We start from the raw sequence: 17,901 nt of genomic DNA on the forward strand, positions 1-17,901 counted from the left end.
GTTAATGATTTAAACAAATGTATGCGTATTTTTCGCATATTTAGCCATTAGTTTAATCTTATTTTTGATAATATTATTAGTTTTTTCCCCTAATAAAATACAGTTCTTTCTTTTTCTTCTATTTAATTGTTCACACTAATAATAGCAGTAAGCAGGTATCAGAGAAATAGTAAATGTAGTAATAGATGTACTTGGTAATCGGAGACGTGTGAATGGAGGTCAAATAGGTGTAAACAAAGTTTAAGCTTTACCCCCTGTAAAACTTCAGGATACGGTACATAATTACACTACCTGTACAGTTAGGAGTTGATTTTAAATTGAGTGACACGCACCGGGAATATAAAGACAAGTAAGTAAAATAAGTTTCCGTTGATTTAATTTCATGGATCATATACGACGTAAGCCTAATAAATGTTACGCTAATATATAACAATCATACTAGAAATTGCAAAGTGCAACTAAGTAGATCTAGTTTTGATGACATGCCTTCATAAAGACACAAACCCAATGCCGACCTCAGTGGACAGTCGTCGCCTGATCAAATTATTTCACTCGCAGAGAGAGCGAAAGCCATAAACTTGCCTATGTCGTCTTATTAGGCCAATGTTTTGTAGACAAACAATGAACTTTCGGCGGATCCATGAAGCGTGATGGGGAAAGCTCAAATTGCTGTCCAGGCTATGAATAGCTGCTACGCAGAAGTTTGTAGAGAAAAATCTAATCTACCATGGTAAAAGTAGGCCTATAATAAATTCACACAATATTTTGCGTTTGAAAATTATAAGTACTGTATGCGCTACCTCAAACAAGGTCATATGGCCTACATGGCTGCAGTCGCGTGCTCAAGTAAAGGCCCATTTACACTAGGACGATAACGATCGACGATAAATAGACAAACTATGCATTTTTTATACATAAAAAAAAGAAATACAAACACTTTTCATTCTAGAACTATAAAATAACTATCTGTGCTTCCTTTGATGAAAATTATATTTTCACACGTCCAATCAAATGACGTCATGATTTGTAAGAGCAAAAATATCGTGACAAATACAACGATTTTATTGTTTTTATTTATCATGACGTCATTTGATTGGAATTTTAAAAATATTATTATTTTTATCAAAGACAGCATAAATGATTATCCTATAGTTCTAGAACGAAAACATTTCTAATTTCTTTTGTTTTATGTAAAAAAAATGCATGCTTATATATTTATCGTCGATCGTTATCCTCCTAGTATAAATGGGCCTTTAGTGTTTACCGCCCGACCGACCGACCGACATAGTGAGCTGTAGAGTCTAGTCGCGTATAAGCTTTTTTTCGCGAAAAGTTTGAAAAAGCACATTGTGATCAACTCTTTTCGATCATTGTTAATGAGAAACCTATTCAATAAATAACAAAAATCGTTCCACGTAAAGAGCCATTCCAATGACGGTCATTGCTTCTCATAGCGCACGCTGTCAAAAAGAAAATTAAGTTTTCAGAATTGAATTTTAAAAAACTGTCTAAAGAAGATTACGAGTTTCAGTAAAGGCATATTTTGGCAGCACTGGAAGTCCCATCTCCCCAGCAATGTTTTATCCTTTTGGAAGGAATGGTCCCATATGAATTATAGTCTGTGCCTATCTTTTTGGTATCCTTCATCCCAGTTATTTTATCGTTAAACGGTTATTTATCATCACGTGACTAATAATGGTTGCTTACATAAAAAACACGATTGTATAAATAGTGGAATGCATTTTAATCTTCAATCATTTTAAACAGATTGGCGTTTGGGGTTACATCATGGAGGAAATATACATATATGTATATTTCTTCCATGCATACCTGTAGTCGATTGTTGAACACCCTTTATGGGGCAGAGCTTCGGACACGAACTGGGACTGGATGGCGTGGAACGTGGAATAATCTTATACAGTGTAGGCTTTATACATTTGTTTGCATGGTAACTTACATAAGGTTTGTCCTATTTGTTTTTGTTTTGTTTCGTTTTTGTTGTTTTTTTTTTATTGGTTTTAGTTGACGTAAACAAAACTATTAAAGCTTGGTCCCCAGAATACAGCGCAATTACGTTAGTCATGTAACTGATTTGACCAATTTACAAAATAATGGATATTCGCACTGTCGCTTTTTGATTTGTCAATTCTTATGCGTTGCCGCCTTGTTACACCCTTGCGTTTCTTTTCAATAATTTCTCGTTTCGCTCAGTTTAAATGTTTAGTAGAGGTGGGTATATAGTAGGTCTACTAAACTAAATGGTTCTGCATTAAACATGATAATCAACAGTCCAGAAAATTCATTTTCTCGTTCAGCAGCGTATAACGAAAATGAAGTAAGCAACTACCGTTCCGATCAACAAGCAGTTAAACTTAATTAACTTACTATAATTTAAACTCTTTTTGTGCCACCATTTTGATGAAAAGTACATATAGTTACATTCAGAATGTCAACGGGGCCCCCCTGCGCTATCCCGACTGGACCCTATGGCATATTGTAGCCTGTTTGCGATGATCAAAACTTAATTTTAGGCCTTATACTTTGTAAAATAAATTACTTGCTTCTGTTTAAATCAAAATGAGCCTCGCGACGTCCGGGAGCTACTGTGTGTCCAGGTTATTTGTTTATCAAAACTTAACGTACAATACCCCAGCTAGCAATTTGACATTGGCCCGACGTCGGCAAGCGTCGGCAGACGTTGACAAAGTCGCGGGCAAATTGCCGACGTTATTACAACGTTATTACAACGTGTACTATAAGTCGTGAATTTAATGGTTGTTAACCTAACGTCCTGCCGACGTCGTATTTACGTTGAAAAATTGACAAAAAAATGTGCCTTGCGATTACATAAATCCAACGTCAGTTTGACGTCGTTATCATTGGTTGGCACAACGTCTGCAAACGTCAACATATTAAAGTAATTTTGACACGTCGCATCAACGTTGGCAAAACGTTGTAAAGAGTTGTCAACAATCAAACGTCGTCACAACGTTGACAATTTGCCAATATATGACAACTTATCAAGTCGGCAAATTATTGTTGGTTTAACGTCGCCATTAGTCGTTGGTTCACCGTTAGCGAATGTCGACACACTAAAGTCATTTTCCTCACGTTGCACCGACATCGGCTAATGGTTGTAAAATTTATGTAGGCATTTTAACGTCTACCCAACGTTTGAAATTGGATACAAGACTTTAAGCATTTGGGTTGTTCATTTATGTCGATTCAACGTCAAATAAAAGTTGTTAAGCCAACGTCAGCAATTGTCAACAACATTACATTGACTTGTTCCACGTCATACAGACGTTGGCTTATAGTTGTATACGTTAAGTCGGATATCAAACGTCGTGCCAACGCTTGAAATTGACGCAAAATACTATCATTTATGGTCACTATTCTAGCGTCAGTTTAACGTCAAATAAAAGTTGTTAAGCCAACGTCAGCAATTGTCAAAAATATTACATTGACTTGTTCCACGTCATGCAGACGTTGGCTAATAGTTGTATACGTTAAGTCTGATATCAAACGTCGTGCCAACGCTTGAAATTGACGCAAAATACTATCATTTATGGTCACTATTCTAGCGTCAGTTTAACGTCAAATAAAAGTTGTTAAGCCAACGTCAGCAATTGTCAAAAATATTACATTGACTTGTTCCACGTCATACAGACGTTGGCTTATAGTTGTATACGTTAAGTCTGATATCAAACGTCATACCAACGCTTGAAATTGACGCAAAATACAATCATTTATGGTCACTATTCTAGCGTCAGTTTAACGTCAAATAAAAGTTGTTAAGCCAACGTCAGCAATTGTCAACAACATTACATTGACTTGTTCCACGTCATGCAGACGTTGGCTAAACGTTGTATACGTTAAGTCTGATATCAAACGTCGTGCCAACGCTTGAAATTGACGCAAAATACTAGCATTTATGGTCACTATTCTAGCGTCAGTTTAACGTCAAATAAAAGTTGTTAAGCCAACGTCAGCAATTGTCAACAACATTACATTGACTTGTTCCACGTCATACAGACGTTGGCTAATAGTTGTATACGTTAAGTCTGATATCAAACGTCGTGCCAACGCTTGAAATTGACGCAAAATACAATCATTTATGGTCACTATTCTAGCGTCAGTTTAACGTCAAATAAAAGTTGTTAAGCCAACGTCAGCAATTGTCAACAACATTACATTGACTTGTTCCACGTCATGCAGACGTTGGCTAAAAGTTGTATACGTTAAGTCTGATATCAAACGTCGTGCCAACGCTTGAAATTGACGCAAAATACTAGCATTTATGGTCACTATTCTAGCGTCAGTTTAACGTCAAATAAAAGTTGTTAAGCCAACGTCAGCAATTGTCAACAACATTACATTGACTTGTTCCACGTCATACAGACGTTGGCTAATAGTTGTATACGTTAAGTCTGATATCAAACGTCTTGCCAACGCTTGAAATTGACGCAAAATACAATCATTTATGGTCACTATTCTAGCGTCAGTTTAACGTCAAATAAAAGTTGTTAAGCCAACGTCAGCAATTGTCAACAACATTACATTGACTTGTTCCACGTCATGCAGACGTTGGCTAATAGTTGTATACGTTAAGTCTGATATCAAACGTCGTGCCAACGCTTGAAATTGACGCAAAATACTAGCATTTATGGTCACTATTCTAGCGTCAGTTTAACGTCAAATAAAAGTTGTTAAGCCAACGTCAGCAATTGTCAAAAATATTACATTGACTTGTTCCACGTCATGCAGACGTTGGCTAATAGTTGTATACGTTAAGTCTGATATCAAACGTCATACCAACGCTTGAAATTGACGCAAAATACAATCATTTATGGTCACTATTCTAGCGTCAGTTTAACGTCAAATAAAAGTTGTTAAGCCAACGTCAGCAATTGTCAACAACATTACATTGACTTGTTCCACGTCATACAGACGTTGGCTAATAGTTGTATACGTTAAGTCTGATATCAAACGTCGTGCCAACGCTTGAAATTGACGCAAAATACAATCATTTATGGTCACTATTCTAGCGTCAGTTTAACGTCAAATAAAAGTTGTTAAGCCAACGTCAGCAATTGTCAACAACATTACATTGACTTGTTCCACGTCATGCAGACGTTGGCTAATAGTTGTATACGTTAAGTCTGATATCAAACGTCGTGCCAACGCTTGAAATTGACGCAAAATACTAGCATTTATGGTCACTATTCTAGCGTCAGTTTAACGTCAAATGAAAGTTGTTAAGCCAACGTCAGCAATTGTCAAAAATATTACATTGACTTGTTCCACGTCATGCAGACGTTGGCTAATAGTTGTATACGTTAAGTCTGATATCAAACGTCATACCAACGCTTGAAATTGACGCAAAATACAATCATTTATGGTCACTATTCTAGCGTCAGTTTAACGTCAAATAAAAGTTGTTAAGCCAACGTCAGCAATTGTCAACAACATTACATTGACTTGTTCCACGTCATGCAGACGTTGGCTTATAGTTGTATACGTTAAGTCTGATATCAAACGTCGTGCCAACGCTTGAAATTGATGCAAAATACAATCATTTATGGTCACTATTCTAGCGTCAGTTTAACGTCAAATAAAAGTTTGTTAAGCCAACGTCAGCAATTGTCAACGACATTACATTGACTTGTTTCACATTGACTTTATAGTAACAATTGTATTACTGGTTAAGTCGGATTTTAAACGTCGTACCAACGCTTAAATATTACAAACATATCGTGTTTATTCCAAACTTGATAGAGTAACTGATTGACAACTTACTAAATAATACAATACCCCACATAGAAAAGTTGATTCAAACAAAATGCAATATTATGTTTTGATATGGATATTAAAGAAAAGTAGGCCTATATTCTTCTTTAGATTGTTTCTAAATATTTTTGAACATTAATTAGGACATCTAACTTTATATATTAAGAGAATGTCTGTACACTTATCGTTTGAATGCAGCTATTGAAATGGAATGATTGATTTAATGATGGTCATCCTAATTATGGTTCCATTTAAAATAAATGGCGCCCCCATTCAAGAAACTGAATGTAATCAAAGATCTTATAAAATTAATGAAAATACAAAATCTACAATTTACAAGGAACCAATTATTGGTATTAAAAGATAAATATTGAAATATGTACTTGGCTATTTTTCTAAACGGAAAAATGCAACCATACCACCATACATCATAAATGCAAAATAAAGAAAAACGATTAAGTTCATTCCACTGATAATACGTTTAATTGCATTTTCATTTCAACAGCCTAACATTAAATTTATTTAAAAACATTTGTCAAGATAGATATTGGGAATACACCTCCATTTTTTCGCAATATAAGAGAAGCTAATAACGAATTGACAAATGGTCAAACAATAAACGGTCTCAGAAAACGATGTTATAACGTTCATGATCTGTAATGTTCGCTGATATTATAAAAACTAAAAAGTAGGCATAGGTTAAGTTTAATTCGTAGTAAGATATATGTGTGTATTATATTATATACTCCAAAGTAACTAAATTCTACAGAGGCTTCAAATTTAATTTATGTAAAAATAAAAATTGTACATGAATGTTAATGAACTATTTGGGCTTATAAACTTATGTTATGTTATGTTCTAAATTACCGAACGTAAAACAAAAAATGATGAGATACAAAAATGTGGATAAAGAAAGAAATAATGCGCAAGACATAAAATTAAAATAATACATTATTATGTAAGCAGTGTATAAATTGTTGAACAAAGTATTAATATAGTTCATATGTTATATATTATTTGTCTTGTTAAATAAATTTGTAAGGCCCTATACTGTTATTCTTTAAGGAAAGTTGATATACCCTATTATTTTATGCCTATTAATAGTATTAATATTGTTTAAGTAAATATTTTGTCTAATTGCCTTGATTTTGTGTATAGGCCAATGGCATCAAATTTGTCTCAAAGCAAATTAAAGACACTTTTAGACACATGATTCATTGATTTCTGATATAATATTCTGTACTTGTGTATGCATTACTAAAATAGTTATATTATGTTTCATTTATAATGTATGTAAACATTTATTCATTTTTTTAAAACAAATCGGTGCACTTTTTCTGTTGTTTTTGTTTAATTAATTTTAATTAAAATTATGACAACAATTCCTATCTAACCTAGATTCACACAAAAACAATTACTTCCTAATAAAATTGTATAATGGTATACATTACAGAGCATTGAATAAACTCGAGCGGAATATTAACGCACATAAAAAAACATTCATTTTCTTGTCGAAAAGTGCCCTCTCTAGTTTTCTATTGATTTAATAATTATTAATAATTAATTAATGGGTAATATTAAAATATTTTTAACTTTTAATGTTAGAAGTTGGTTCTACTCCTAACAAAGTTTCATATCTCCAAATTTCAACAAGGTAGACAAAGCACTTCAATAAATATCACATTTAACATCACAAATTAGGATTATGGATTGAATTTTTGCTAATAATTTTCGATAAAAAATACTTTTCGTATTTAAAAACATTTGATACTTGGTATGAATATTCAATATAAGTTGCTCTATCCATATTGCTAAAGAAAAATAAATATCAAACCATAATTCACTGATTGTTGTGATTTACGTTTTTACAAAATTTACACTTATGAACGACCATACAATTCCAACTCATTTTTTCAACCTAATAACGATTTAAAAAAAAAAAACCAACAGAAAAGGGTTATGAAAGCAATTTTGTTTCTGTGAATAGAGCAACCTATATTGAACATATAAAACGAGTTTCAACTGTTTTTAAATACGAAAAGTATTTTTTATCGACGTTTTTTATATATGTTTTTAGGCAAAAATTCCTTCAATAACCCTAATTTGTGATGTTAAATATGATATTTATTGAAGTAATTAGACAACGTTGTTGAAATTTGGAGATATGAAATTTTGTTAGGAGTAGATCCAACTTCCTACATTAAATGTTAAAAACATGTTAACCTTACCCATTAATTAATTATAAATAATTAATAAATCAATAGAAAACTAGAGAGGGCACTTTTCGATAAGAAAATGATTATGTTTTTTATGTACGTTATTATTCCGCTCGAGTTTATTCAACATACTGTATTGTATACTACAGTAATATACTATTTTATTGGAAAGTAAATATTTTTGTGTGAATCTTCTTGGAGTTCTTTGAAAGAGTATCCGCTTATACTTCTTTTCTTCAGATTCAACATCTGATTTAGGTCTTAAATGTGCACACACACTTCCTGAACCAACATAGTACATTGAAAGTCAAATGAATTGTTTTAACTTTTTTTATTGAAAACAATCTGACTCAAAACATATTATCAGTGACAATAATAGAAAGGTTAGATAGGTTTGTTGTAATAATTTTTAATTAAAATTAATTAAACAAAAAACAACAGAAAAGTGCACTTTTTTGTTTTAAAAAATGTAAAAAAATGAATAAATATTTACTTACATTATAAATGTAAACATTTCGATAAGAAAATGATTATGTTTTTTATGTACGGTATTATTCCGCCCGAGTTTATTCAACATACTGTATTATTATACTATTTTATTGGGAATACATTAATTTACACATTCATAGAAATATATGGTTCATACTTTTTTAACATAAATATTTAGCCATTTACTTTGATCGATACATTTATAATTTGTACCGATAATAGTACACCTATTATTGTATAGCATTACCATGTTTTCACCCATATTAATAATTCTGCATTTTCAATTCAATAATCAATTTCATTTATTTATTTCAACACACATTTAAATCGGTGATTGACAGCAAAATAAATAAACAACAGGCGCGTATCTTAATACATGTAGGCCTATACTATTTGTAAATATTATAAACAAAAAACATATATATAGAAAATGAAATGAAGTACATTTAGACCATTTTGAGCATATTTTCACTTATTATTAGGCCTATGTCAAAAACCGAAATTGAAAATGATAAAAAAAAAAGCTGAATGAAAAAATATTTAGGCCTACACATGTTGCGGGGATATATTAAAAAATGATTTCGTAATTGGTACTTCTCTTTAAAATGTACTAATTTCATTATTTTTTTTGTTTGGATTTTGAAATTATTAAATACGAATTATACTACTTTTATCCATATGTACTGTACGATATTTGTACTAAATCATTTCTCCAAATAAACATTGTGTTTAAAAACTTAAATTGCTCTCTGTTTGCGCTGTATGCAACATTACATATACGCATTGGCTCCGGTTGGGGGAGGAGGGGGAATTACCAACCTGACGTTTATTACAATATCGGAGCAACAGATACTGTAATGCGTAAGTTCAACAAAAGATGCGCGTAGGCCTACACAGTGTTTGTGCGAAATGTGTGTTTCATTAAAAATGCGAGACCCGTGACGTGTTAAAACTCTGTGAGCTGATATTATAGTTTGACAATAGGGAATGGTGTGTGGGGTGCTACAGTCCGCAGTAAATCGGAGGGATACGTGGGACTGTGGGCAGTAGCGAATTAAAAGTTCACACCATATTAATTCTAAAAAATAATTGATGAGATGCTCTTTAGTTTTCGTTTTAGCTATTAATGTATTTCATTCAGCAGAACATTTTATTTAAATTACATTCGTATACCCCTTCAGTTAAGATACATAAAAAGTGTGTGCGGGTGGCCGTTTCGAAAACGCGGATGTTAAGTTTTGATGGATGTAACTGAACATATTTGGAGGTGCGAAAAAGTCTCCACGACATTGGCCCATCATGTTTTTTACTTCATTTCCAAATAAACATATAGTGTTTTAAGGATGAATGATAAAATAATTTGATTTTTTTTTTATTTGATTTGAGTATTTAAAAACTTTAATTACTCTCTGTTTTTGCATACGCTGTTTTTGATACTTTATTCACATGCCGATGTAAATGTCCTTCAATCCTGTCGGTTGTTTACGAAAACCGAATGCCAATGCTTATATCGTAAACAACCGACAGGATTGAAGGACATTCGCATCGGCATGTGAATAAAGTATCAAAAACAGCGTATGCAAAAACAGAGAGTAATTAAAGTTTTTAAATACTCAAATCAAATAAAAAAAAAACTCCTACCAGCGTGCAAAAATGCATTACTGTAGGTATTCTTGGGAATGGGATATGTAACTAATTCCACGTGTAAATCGAGTCGACTTGACACGGATGCCCGGATGTACTCTCCTAAATGTTTTTAAAAAAGCCAGAGACGATATATATATATAAATCACTTGCACTGATGAAGGGCTAGTGTTGGCCGAAAGCTCTGCTAACTTTTCTGACTGTTTTACTTATCGTTTTGATTTAGCTTTCTCTTTTTTTTGTATCTCCATTGAGATCCAGCCACAGCATTGTCATTTTTTCAGTAATTTGCCTTTGGATTTATAAATCAATACATACTTTAATGTCCAATCATACTCAATTCATTCTATTGAATGTTTTAAGTAGAATTGGGCAATTGTAATAATTCATAATTATATTATTAGACCTATGTACAGAAAAATGAAAGAAATGTATCGGTTCAAATATATACAGCCCAAACAACACATTTGAAATGTAACACAAACACACACACCCCAGACCCACTGTAGGTACAGAACATTCATTCTTAGCCACCCGGTGATATAATTTAATTAACTAATTATTTTAAAACGATCATGTAATGAGGAAATCTGTGAGAATAAGAAAAATTTAGGAACCCTCGCTTGATATGCTGGTGCTTTCATAGTGTTTTTCAAATTCGACTGGGCATAATCAACAAACAAAAGCCCTAATGAGGTTTCGTAAAATAATACAGTGATATTTTATTTTACAAATACAATCAATTTTAGGATTTTCTTATACATAATAGTTTGGTTCTTTATCAGTATTGGATAGTGTAATAAATGGTCATTAATATTATACATAGAAATTATTTATTTAATTATAAATAGAAAATTAGGCCATATCAAATACCAGTGAACATCCGTTTAGCCCGTTTGAAATTCAATCAAACCTATTTGGTTAATAATAATTTAATGAGTTCAGAATGTATACCTTTTTATCCGCATACGATATTTGACTATGTATTTATGTAAATTATTTGATATGTTTTCCAATAAACAATGTACTGATTTTTGTTTTAACACTTTGCAATGATGAATGATAAAAGGGTCTATTTTTTGTAATTGATTTGGGTATTTGTAACTTTCCATAGCTCTCTGTTTTTTACTTTATTCACATGCCGATATGAATGTCCTGGAGTCCAATCGGTCATTTACGAAAACAGAATACACTGTAATAAGCATGATTTGCATAGAATTCTCATAAAATCCTGTGTTTATATCTCAAAGGTCACTAAACAGTCCCAGAAGACAGATCATTCAAGGTTATGATATGAATGGTGAACTAGCAAATAGCTCAACATTTTGATTACAAAATGCTTAATTTAAACACAAAGGAGAATGTACATAGGTATACAACTCCCTGGGTAGACATTCTGTGAACACCACTACTCGTAGATTTGAATGTATAGATAGATAAACAATATATAATGTGATGATCAATGAAGAATGATAATCTCATGTAAAATCGAAACCTTGCATTGAATTGACAATGATTTTTAATACAACAAATTCAATCAAGGTGCTTGATATAAATATTCTTTTACATTTCACATTAACATTATACCGACGATAATGATGGTGTATAATTATATGTGACTTGGTGGAGACTCTTACCCCAACCCGGTTTATAAATTACAATTCCGTCTGCTGTATTGCTTATTGTTATTGGATATACTCTTGTTTTTAAACCGTAAATATTAAAAAAACGACGAACTCTTTCATGGTAAAGAAATAACCATCATCCATACAAAAAGATAGATCTCGCAGATTTTTCTTTGTTTAAAGGTTCATGTACAAAAATAAGGAAAAACTGGCATTTAGGGGTAATGTTGTATCAAAATAATCTGATTTAAAGTGTACATTTGAACCATCTCAAGGATGTATGGTATGTGGATGTTGGTTGAGAATGAGAGGATGAGCTGAGGTGGGGTTGGTGGTTAGATGGGGATTCAGAGATAATGAATCAAAATGAATTCTTCTGTGAAGGATTTAACCTGTGATTTCAATCATTGCAATCATGCATGGTCTCCATGAAGCAAATAACTCCCACCCTGGGGCAGGTATTTGTGTCTGCTACCTTCTAATAAATATAAGAAGTCTGACAGTTTAGCATACCAGATGATTTTAATGCATTTTTATTTTATACTTTACTTTTAACTTTATTAAATTGTACAATCATTTTCATAAATCATAATAAATAAATAAGTCTATATGCAGACTTTTGTACTAGGTTCTCCCAACCAAAGGGCCAATAAATTTACCTGTCATGGACACTTGTTGTGTGCTATACCAATTAAGGGATTGTGACTTAAAGTAAGATGTCATCTTTTTTGTGGCACGCCTAATTGGCGACAGAAGCTGTGTTAGCCTCTTTTGTTGCTCCATGGCGCAAAATCTAGCTATTTTTTGTATTGTTATGTTTGTATAATTGTTTTTGCCGAAATTAATAAAATAAAATATAATAATCTAAATTTCTTCTTAAAGATGATGAGTTATTTCAGTTTGATCAAAAACTAACTCATATATATCAAAGTTATGCGATGAGGTCATAATTGCTACACCCATTTTACAATCTTAGTTTGTGTACATTTTATCATCGAGTTGAACAACAACTAAAATACAACTGTATCACACATTCATCAAACAATACTGTATAAGTAATAATAATCCCTTCTACATTGTAGTTGTGGGCCCTGTACTCTGCTAAAGTTACTTTAAATACACGTAATACATTTGACATATGCCTACAATCATGTACTGTACGTGTACTTGAACAAAGCATGTATTTGTGTTTATTCTGCATGTTGTCAACCCCGATATCTACTCGCAGTTTCCGACTCGCAACTCGCACTTTCCGACTCGCAACTCGCACTTTCCGACTAGCAACTCGCAGTTTCTGACCCGCAACTCGCACTTTCTGACTCACAATTCGCACTTTCCGACCCGCAACTCGCACTTTCTGACTCGCAATTCGCACTTTCCGACTCGCAACTCACACTTTCCGACCCGCAACTCCTAATAGGAGTTATCGCGGGAAAAACGAATACTGTAAGCCTATACTACAATGAATCATAATTTATCTGGACTCAAGAAAATAATTGAGAAGAATTGGGACAAGGTGGTGGTGATGGAACTGCAGTAATTTAATTTGATTCTATTTTTGTATCTATACATACTGCTCTTATTCCGTTCTCTCATTCGGCTAGGATTTTTGTCAAACAGTTCGTTTAATCTTTAATCATCAGGGTCTATGTGTACTTGATGTAATACTTTTTTGTATGGAATCTCTGCCTCGACCAAATGATGCTTTTTGTTTTTGTTTTTATTTTTATTACTATATTTTTGTTTATTAAATATACATATGTTGATGTTTGATTTTGGTAGAAATAAATGTTGAATTGAATGTTTGCGATATACTATGATATGACCTGATGCATATCTGATGCATATACAGTATATACACTTTTAGTACTGAGTGCCTATATTATTTGTACGTGTCATCTAGTTGATGAGCCTAGTACAGTATAATAATATATAGAATACAAATCTAACATTCTTCAAAATTCTATGATGTGGGTAACATGGGTACCTTACTGTCAAACTACTTTACATTGCATTCGTTTATCATGAACGGATTGTGATTGACTTTCCAGTCCGCGAATGTCCTTGCCTGTTGGAATTTGATTTACAAGCGTGATTGATTTTGACGGTAGCTTACCATTGAAAAGACCAAAAAACATTCTAGCACACGCTGTCGTCCCTGTATCACGCTCAGAACTTGCTGCTCAAAAACTTTTTGTCATCGAAACTGTAGGCCTACTGAAATATTATTTAAAAGTTCCTGAGTGACCTTTTCTGTTTCATCAATTGTTCGACTTCTTCAAATACAGTGAGTAATAATAGAACATTTGTATTATATTAATTTGAACAACATTTTACAATTATTAAAACAGTACTGTATTACTGTAACTATGAATGTAAATAGTAATACTCTAATAAACAGCACCCGCCATTCCAAGATATACACTGGTCCCAACATTGCTTCGGTGATTTGACGAGAACTGGTGTTTCAAAGTGTGTATATGAATTACCGTCTGACTGATTTTGGACGGAGATGCACACATAAAATTGGATGTCTCTTCCTCGTTTTCAAAATAATATTTTAAAAATCTTATTTAGTATTATTAAAATAATTATTTCAAATGCATAATTGCTTGTTTTATCTTGCTAATAGGGAAGCAAGAGGCTTTTGATTATATATTTTTCACATGAGATAAAGTATTCTGTTGATGCACAATGTTTGTACACTTTGCAGTTTCAGCTAGAAGATCATGGACCGGAATGACGGAGGCCACATGTGAAAATAAAATAAAATCTTGGCTGAAATACAGCAAGGACAGAGCTGGGGGAAGAAAACTTAGGGAACAAAAGAAGAAAGGTCAGTTCAATAGTTAAATTTAGTATTTAAAGATGTTTGTACTTTACTTGTAAATCAGGTATCAAGTCATTTTAAACCACCATCATGACGGCAACAACAATAATCCATGCTGGTGGTTATTTATTACGACTACTAATTTTCAAACTAGAATTTAATTCGTCTCTTTAACGAATTATAAGTGATGTCATTTTATAATTTTACTGACATTTATTTTAAAACAAATCATGCACTTACGTTAAAATACCATCGCAAAATGTTGATACTGTATAATTATGGCATCTTTTGACCTGATGCATTTACGCTTATAGTGCTGAGTTATAATTATCTACAGCATATGTACATCTATATACAATGTAGCATAGGTGAAATTACGGGACCCACATTATGTTCTATTTTTTTTGGTATGATGGCGTTATCAAAGTAAACATGAAGATGATGAATTGAGCAAAAAGATAAAAGATTTGGAATAAAATTAATTGGGCACGTAAAAGGGCGGCGGTGCGCGCTTTTTGAAATTTGTACAACTTTTACTAAAAACTAACATTGTGTTAAATAAATTGCAATGCGATAAGCTTTCTACTATAGCTTATGGTTTGTAATCACTATGTGTGTATTTAGTAAACGTATATAATTTACAGTTAATTGACAATAACTTGCTTTTCTTTTCTCTTTGTAGCAGCTGCAGCAGCAGCAAACACCGACGAAGCCGAAGATACCATAGATGATGATGAACTTTTTATTTGAATTGTTGGTTATCCGTATACTGGATGCTTTTACGGCATCATATTGCCAGTAGATTTTGTAAAATAGGATTTGTTTTTTCTTTGGTACTATTATTCATATTTAAAAGAGCGCATCTCGCTTATCGATACCCCATTTCTCCCAGCTTTAAATATTTTCTTATTCAATAAATCATTCCTCGCATGAGTAGTAAACTTTTTAATTTTGATGACCTCATTATGTCTCAACATTTGAACAACATGGGTTAATTAATTTAATCTATATAGTAAATTGTAATCTATAGCCCCTCAGGATGAAAAGTGGCCCTCATGATTAAATGTGTGCTCAAATTAACTTCCGAATTGATGAAATGTTAAAAACTTGATTAAAATGTAATCAAACGTTGCAATTAATTATACATTTTTACATTCTTAAGAGACGAGTTCAAATCTATATAGTTTATTTGATTTTTAATTGTCTAGTTTTTAAATGTTTTACTTAAATTGTTTATCATTAAATAATTATACCTTTAATAAAAACAATTTCCAATCCAATATTTGCAGAGTAACCGGCATTATTTAATTGTTAAGTTTCATTCATATTCATTCGATGGTACAATCTATTTACTACGGTGAATCGATGTAAATTAACACAGCTACTCCAACACGTTGTGCTCACGCATAACCGACGAATACAAAATACGATGACCGACGTAATCTATGACTTTAAGCCGACGTTGACCCAACACATTGGGCGAACTAATGCCCAACGAAGAACAATTACGTTAAACCAACGTCATCAAAAGTTGTTAGACCAATGTAATATAAATGACGTTAAGCCGACATCAACCCAACACGTTGAGCCAACCTAGACACGACAAATAAAAAAATACGTTGAACCAACGTCATCAAAAGTTATTAGACCAACGTAATGTATATGACGTTAAGCCGACGTCAACCAAACACATGTCGGGCCAACATCGTTAAAAGATGTTAAGCCAACCATAAATGACGACGTTTGTCCGACGTTGCCCGAACACGTTGTTGCAATGTCTGTCCAACGCGTTGGGCCCACTAAGGGCCGATGTAAAAAATAACGTTGGGCCTACGTTGGTAAAAGTAACGTCGGGCCTACGTCGGTAAAAGTTGTTAAGCCAACCATAAATAACGACGTTTGTCCGACGTCGCCCCAACACGTTGTTCCGATGTCTGTCCAACGCGTTGGGCCCACTAAGGGCCGACGGAAAATATTACGTCGGGCCTATGTCGCGGTATAAGATGTCGAGCCAACCATAAACGACGACGTTTGGCCGACGTCGCCCCAACACGTTGTTCCAATGTCTGTTCAACGCGTTGGGCCCACTAAGGGCCGATGGAAAAAATTACGTCGGGCCTACGTTGGTAACAGTAACGTCGGGCCTACGTCGGTAAAAGATGTCAAGCCAACCATAAACGACGACGTTTGGCCGACGTCGCCCCAACACGTTGTTCCGATGTCTGTACAACGCGTTGGGCCCACTAAGGGCCGATGGAAAAAATTACGTCGGGCCTACGTCGCCTAAAGTTGTTGGCCCAACGTAACTGTTGACCTTACGCCAACGTCGGTACAACGTGTGATTGCTAGCTGGGACGGGATCAGAAGAGATTTGAATGTGAGTGAAGTTAAATTAGAATGAAAACTATCTTGGAGAAATCTCAATTTAATTGCTTCCTGAATGTATCAAATTACTAAAGTCGACCACCTATAGAATTTATTTATAAAAGAATGCAGTTAAAAGAGTTGTATTCATATCATGCCTATTTCAACATATTAATTAATAAGCAAAATAAAAGAAAATTGTTAGTCGTATTATGAGTTAAGACCATTCGAAATACGTAGTTTTATTTTATACTTATGACATATGTGGCCATGACGGCGGCTAATGAGAAAGACATTATCTTTAAAAATGTTTTTATTTTTAATTCACGATTAATCGATCAAAGGTCATTATATTAATATTATAATTGGAATATTATTTTGGCGTAAAACATTGGTCTTTAGGAATGTCAGCACTGATCAACGTTACGTTGACATACTTCTCAGACGCCTCATTGTACTTTTTTAAATTTTACGTCACAATGTCTACAGTGACCACATCAATGTAAACAAATGCAGTGGTTTTTGTTTCGTTGTTATTATAATTTGCCTCACACACTTCAATATAACGATCATAACTGACCAGATTCGAAATAAAATAATATTAATAACCTTTAATTACTATTTGTCATCTTTTTTAGTTAGGCTATAGACTAGTCGATAATCTATGTTATACCTCCATGAGTCAATAATGTTGGAGGCATAGCCTGTATATATGTACAATACGTGTGTATTATGTACATGCAGTTCATTACCATGTAAATCATATATCAGGCAAACGATCGAAAACAACGCCACAACTGAGCGATATTAACATACAACAACCGCACGGATAACTACACTACTGTATAATTATATCACTCATCTTTTTTCTCTAAATCCCAGTTCTGTTCCGGTTGTCTAGTTAATTTAGAATAGTCTCGGCGAATCAGAAGTCGATACGAGG

At 33.2% G+C, this 17,901-nt stretch overlaps 1 long non-coding RNA gene across 1 annotated transcript; it reads left to right on the top strand.

Annotated features, from left to right (window-relative positions):
* The first annotated feature begins 13,739 nt into the window (after positions 1 to 13,739).
* Positions 13,740 to 15,329, top strand: LOC140059146 (uncharacterized). Its single transcript, XR_011847128.1, has 3 exons — positions 13,740 to 14,051; positions 14,478 to 14,600; positions 15,277 to 15,329. It is a non-coding gene; the product is annotated as an uncharacterized lncRNA (long non-coding RNA).
* Positions 15,330 to 17,901: the final 2,572 nt, after the last annotated feature.

Source organism: Antedon mediterranea, chromosome 9, assembly GCF_964355755.1.
Source record: "Antedon mediterranea chromosome 9, ecAntMedi1.1, whole genome shotgun sequence".
NCBI lineage: Eukaryota > Metazoa > Echinodermata > Crinoidea > Comatulida > Antedonidae > Antedon > Antedon mediterranea.